The sequence below is a fragment of the Salvelinus sp. IW2-2015 genome, linkage group LG17, assembly GCF_002910315.2.
Source record: "Salvelinus sp. IW2-2015 linkage group LG17, ASM291031v2, whole genome shotgun sequence".
NCBI classification, from domain to species: Eukaryota; Metazoa; Chordata; class Actinopteri; order Salmoniformes; family Salmonidae; genus Salvelinus; species Salvelinus sp. IW2-2015.
In genome coordinates this window covers 17,654,394-17,661,037 of record NC_036857.1, presented here as the reverse complement: position 1 = coordinate 17,661,037, position 6,644 = coordinate 17,654,394, and positions in this window count along the sequence as shown.

Below are 6,644 nucleotides of genomic sequence, written 5' to 3'. Positions count from 1 at the left end.
GTGAAGACAAGAGGCTTCATCCTTGCGCCTTCTTCTCTCACCGGCTTACCCCGGCGAGAGGAATTACGATGTGGGGATCGTGAACTCCTAGCGGTTAAGATGGCATTGAAGGAATGGAGACACTGGCTCGAGGGGCTTCCAACCGTTTCAAGTGCTTACGACCACAAAAATCTGGAGTATATCCAGCAGGCGAAGCGGTTGAACTCCAGACAAGCTCGATGGTCTCTTTTCTTCAGCCGATTTCAGTTTATCCTCACCTATAGACCCGGGTCGAAGAATCTCAAACGGACGCCTTGTCACGAATCTACTCTCCTGCCATTCGAGAAGATACTGACATGACTGTCCTTCCGCCGCTAAGATCGTGGCTCCGATCTCGTGGCAAGTGGAGGATACCGTGAAACAAGCTCAAGCCATCGAACCGGCCCTGGAGGAGTCCTGCTAATCGGTTGTTTGTTCCCAAGGCAGCAAGGTCCCAAGTCCTTCTGTGGGGCACTCCTCTCGCCTCACCTGTCACCCGGGCGTAGGTCGCACCTTGGAGTTCATCCAGCGTAAGTTCTGGTGGCCCACCATAAAAGAAGACGTTGCCACTTTCGTCAAGGCCTTCCGTGTGCTGCCAGGGCAAATCTTCTCACCTCCGCCCTCAAGGACTCCTTCACCCTTTATCTATTCCCCACCGACCCTGGCCCATATCTCGTTGGACTTTATTACTGGCCTTCCTCCGTCCCATGGTAATACTACGATCTAGTCATCATCGACAGGTTTTCTAAGGCGCCAGGTTTGTTCCCTTGACCAAATTACCTTCTGCCAAGGAAACAGCTGAGTTGGTGATTAACCATGTGTTCGAGTCTTTGGGATTCCGCAAGATATGGTTTCCGACAGAGGTCCCCAGTTCGCCTCAAGGTTTTGGAAGGCCTTCTGCCAACTCATAGGGCCACGGCCAGTTTATCTTCAGGTACCATCCGGAGTCCAATGGCCAAACTGAGAGGATGAATCAGGAGCTGGAAACCACCCTCAGATGCATGGTTTCCAACAACCCGTCCACATGGTCATCCTTCATTGTTTGGGCCGAGTACGCGCACAACACCTTGTGCTCCTCCTCCACTGTATATCCCGCATGAGTGTCAGTTTGGCTATGCGCCTCTATTGTTCCCGGACCAGGAGGCAGAAGTCAGAGTGCCTTCAGCCTCGAGGTTCATCAGACGCTGTCGCTACGTGGAAGAAGCACGTCTTAATCTTCTGCGTTCTCTCAGCAGTACCAACAAAAGCCCAACAGACGTCGCCGTCCGCCTACCCTGTACCCCGGCCAGAGAGTATGGCTCTCAACTAAGAATTTACCACTACGGTGGAGTCTCGCAAGCTGTCCAGAGGTTCATCTGTCCCTTAAGATTGCCAGGAGAGTCAATCCCGTTACTTTTCGCTACACTTACCCAGATCCCTTAAGATCAATCCAACATTTCACATTTCTTTGTTAAAACCTGTTTTTTTTTCTCCCTTATCCCGCAGGCAGACCTCCCCCTCCGCCCCGTGTCATCGGTGGCCAGTCGGCTTATACCGTCTCACCGGATACTGGATTCCGCCGGGTGCAGCGGTCCTGGCAGTATCTGGTGGACTGGGAAGGCTACGGTCCGAGGAGCGCTCCTGGGTTCCTGCCAAGGACATACTGGACCTGACCTCATTCGTCAGTTCAGGACCCTCCACCCTGAGAAGGCTGGTAGGAAATCAGGAGCCGTTCCTAGGAGGGGATTCTGTCAGGTTTTGGCCAAGACTGTTCGGGTTTTGTCACTAGATGTCCCCATTGCACCCTTTTTGTACCTTTTTGTTTTTCTTGCTCTAATTATTGTTTGCACCTGTAAGTCATCCCTTGTTAGTATTTAAACCCTGTGTGTCCTCATTCCTTGCTTAGTGTTGTAAGTTAGCACCCAGCCCCAGCCCAAGCCTTGTTTATAACAAATTCTCTTGTTGGATTTTCCAGAGGTTTCTGTTTAGTTCTTCTGTATTATTTGAGTAGTCTTTTGAGGTTTGTTTCCCTGCGTGTACCACTTTGTGAGTTTCTTTTGTATTTTGGAGGATTTCCATTTTGTGCCTCTTGCTTTATTTTTTGACATTGTGGATTTAGTTCTTTGCCTGAAGATTTGTTCTTTAATTAAACCACCATCTCTAGTACTGCTGTGTCTGCCTCATCTTCTGGTTCTGACGATTATTAGTGGACTGTTTCTCGCACCGGGTCCTGACAACAATTCCATATAGCTTAGTAGTACCCTACCCCATATGACAATTCCATATAGCGTAGTAGTACCCTACCCCATATGACAATTCCATATAGCTTAGTAGTACCCTACCCATATGACAATTCCATATAGCTTAGTAGTACCCTACCCCAATGACAATTCCATATAGCTTAGTAGTACCCTCCCCATATGACAATCCATATAGCTTAGTAGTACCCCACCCCATATGACAATTCCATATAGCTTAGTAGTACCCTACCCCATATGACAATTCCATATAGCTTAGTAGTACCCTACCCCATATGACAATTCCATATAGCTTAGTAGTACCCTACCCCATATGACAATTCCATATGCTTAGTATACCCTACCCCATATGACAATTCCATATAGCGTAGTAGTACCCCACCCCATATGACAATTCCATATAGCTTAGTAGTACCCCACCCCATATGACAATTCCATATAGCTTAGTTAGTACCCCACCCCATATGACAATTCCATATAGCGTAGTAGTACCCTACCCCATATGACAATTCCATATAGCTTATAGTACCCCACCCCATATGACAATTCCATATAGCGTAGTAGTACCCCACCCCATATGACAATTCCAATAGGCGTAGTGAGTACCCCCACCCTTACCCCAGGTAGACAGGACTCTTATCCGGTTGTGTTTTGGAGTTACCTTTCTAGTTAATAGGATATGTTAGAGTTTACACCTTCCTCTTCCTGTTTATTAACTGTGGGGAGGTCAAAATAACCATTTTAAATACGAGTCATTTAGCAGACGCTCTTATTCAGAGCGGCTTACAGTTAGTGCAGCTAACGACATAACTAGATGGGACAACCACATATTTGTATTTATTTTTTTACTTTTTATATTTATTTTTTTACTTTTTTTATTTATAAGTCAGTTAAGAATAAATGTTTATTTACAATGACGGCCTACCCCGGCAAACCCTCCCCTAACCCGGGCCAATGCGTCTGCCCTATGGGACTCCCGATCACGGCTGGTTGTGGTACAGCCCGGGATCAAACCCGGGTCTGTAGTGACGCCTCCAACCCTGCGATGCTGTGCCTTAGACCGCGGCGCCACTCAGGATGTCTGTCATAGTAAGTACATTTTTCCTCAATAAAGTAGCTACCAGCAAAGTCGGTGCTAGTAGGGGGGGGTGATCAAAGGGAGAGGTGGCAGAACGGAGTACTCTGGTTGGAGTGTAGGTTTGGAGTGTAGGGTTGGAGTGTAGGGTTTGGAGTGTAGGGTTGGAGTGTGGGTTGGAGTGTAGGGTTTGGAGTGTAGGGCGGGAGTGTAGGGTTTGGAGTGTAGGGTTTAGAGTGTAGGGTCGGGAGTGTAGGGTTTGGAGTGTAGGTGTTAGAGTGTAGGGCTTGGAGTGTAGGGTTGGAGTGTAGGGTTGAGGTGGAGGGTTGGAGTGTAGGGGTTGGAGTGCAGGGGTTGGAGTGTGTTGGAGTGTAGGTTGGAGTGTAGGGTTGGAGTGTAGTGGGTTGGAGTGTAGGGTTGGAGTGTAGGGTTGGAGTGTAGGGTTTGGAGTGTGTGTTTGGAGTGTAGGGGTTGGAGTGTAGGGTTGGAGTGTAGGGGTGGAGTGAAGGGGTTGGAGTGTAGGGCTTGGAGTGTAGGGCTTGGAGTGTAGGGTTGGAGTGTAGGGTTGGATGTGAGGGGTTGGAGTGAAGGGGTTGGAGTGTAGGTTGGAGTGAAGGTTGGAGTGTAGGTTGAGTGTAGGGTTTGGAGTGTAGGGTTTGGAGTGTAGGGTTGGAGTGTAGGGTTGGAGTGTAGGTTGAGGGGTAGGGTTTAGAGTGTAGGGTTTAGAGTGTAGGCGTGAGTGTAGGGTTGAGTGTAGGGTTGAGTGTAGGGTTGGTGTAGGGTTGAGGTGGAGGGTTGGAGTGTAGCCTGAAGGTAGGGAGGGGCAGTTCCTTTGCTGCTCCGTAGGCAGTATCATGGTCTTGTCATGATGCGAGCTTCGACTGGAACCAGCGGAGTGTCGGAGGAGTGGGTACATGAGAGAAACTTTGGGAAGGTTGAACAACAGGCGGGCTGCAGCTTTCTGGATAAGTTGCAGGGGTTTGATGGCACAAGCCAACAGCCAACAGCGAGTTGCAGTAGTCCAGATGGGAGATGACAAGTGCTTGGATTAGGACCTGTGCCGCTTCCTGTGTGAGGTAGGGTCGTACTCTACGGATGTTGTAGAGCCCACATACTCACCTGGCGGACCGCGGTTCGGATCCAGAACTGGGTCAATACAAAACAAATATATATATATATATGCAGTACCAGTCAAAAGTTTGGACACACCGACTCATTTTATTTATTTTTTTACATTGTACAATAATAGTGAAGACATCACAACTATGAAATAACACATATGGAATCATGTAGTAACCAAACAAGTGTTAAACAAATCTAAATATATTTATATTTGAGATTCTTCAAAGTAGCCACCCTTTGCCTTGATGACAGCTTTGCACATTCTTGGCATTCTCTCAACCAGCTTCATGAGGTAGTCACCTGGAATGCATTTCAATTAACAGGTGTGCCTTGTCAAAAGTTAATGGAAACAGGATGCACCTGAAATAAATTTAGAGTCTCATAACAAAGGGTCTGAATACTCATGCAAATAAGGTATTTATGTTTCTTATTTTTAATACATTTACAAAAAAATTCTAAAACCTGTTTTTGCTTTGTCATTATGAAGTATTGTGTGTGTAAATTGATGAGAAGACATGTTTAATCCCTTTTAGAATAAGGCTGTAACGTTTCAAAATGTGGAAAACGTGAAGGGGTCTGAATACTTTCAGAAGCCACTGGTATGCTGCTGTTACACGAGCAATAATGTCAGAGGGGGGAAAAAACAGTGTTTGTTTTGTGCAGTAACTTTTTGTTGTTCTTGTAATATTTCAAACGGACACGGCAGTTTCACCGTTMAGAATATCCAGCTTTAAAGAACAATAGAAATGGGATCGTGTGGTAGAACGGGCAAAATGCTTCTGAGAAAACTAATATGAGTGTTTTCAGCATCCGCGCAGCTACATTTCCTGAAACATTTCTCTACAGTGCTGCCATCGCTATAGAGACGGGGTGCGTCTCAAACGCCACCCTATTCCCTACAGGGTGCACTACTTTAGACCGGAGCGCCTATGAGCCCTGGTCAAATATAGAGCACTATGTAGGGAATAGGATGCCACTTGAGACACGTCCAAGGTCTGGTCCAAGGTCTGGTCCAAGGTCTGGTCCAAGGTCTGGTCCGAGGTCTGGTCCGAGGTCTGGTCCGAGGTCTGGTCCAAGGTCTGGACACCTGGTCTTCTTGCCATTTTATTTCCTGACTCTGCACACACACACACACACACACACACACACACCACACAACACACACACACACACACACACACACACACACACACACACACACACACACACACACACACACACACACACACACACACACTTGTTCCTGATTATTAATGAGACACAAAGATGAAGAGTGACGTGCCACTCTATAAACAGAAGAGTCTCAGTGACAGCAGGCTAATCTGTACAGACAGGCAGAGTCTCATAGTGACAGCAGGCTGATCTTAAACAGGCAGAGTCTCATAGTGACAGCAGGCTGATCTGTACAGACAGGCAGAGTCTCATAGTGACAGCAGGCTGATCTGTACAAACAGGCAGAGTCTCATATGACAGCAGCGTGATCTGTACAGACAGGCAGAGTCTCATAGGACAGCAGGCTGATCTGTACAGACAGGCAGTCTCATATTGACAGCAGCTGATCTGTACAGACAGGCAGAGTCTCAAGTGACAGCAGGCTGATCTGTACAGACAGGCAGAGTCTCATAGTGACAGCAGGCTGATCTGTACAGACAGGCAGAGTCTCATAGTGACAGCAGGCTGATCTGTACAGACAGGCAGAGTCTCACAGTGAACAATACTGTTTGGAGAGAATTAGGTTGGGAAACAAAACCACTCAGATTTCCATATCGTCAGGATCCGTCTCTTGATTTTGCTCACAAACAGAAAGACAGACAGACGGACGGACGAACAGACAGCTTCTCTTACCATTTGAGCTCGCAGTATGAAGTAAATAATTGTTAAATTAACTGCTATTCAAACACCTACGGCTAAGCTGTTATTATCCTTCTGGTTCCCGAGCCATCACAGTAAAAACCTCCTCCTCTGGTAAGGGCCAGGGCCAATTAGCCACTATAATGATTACAAAGGAACCGATCACTTCTCCTGAACACTTTCCATTCAACACCAGACCTTGGACCAGACCTTGGGACCAGACCTTGGACCAGACCTTGCGACCAGACCTTGGACCAGACCTTGGAGCAGACCTTGGAGCAGACCTTGGAGCAGACATTGGACCAGGACCTTGCAGACCAAGACCGTGACCAGACCGGGAG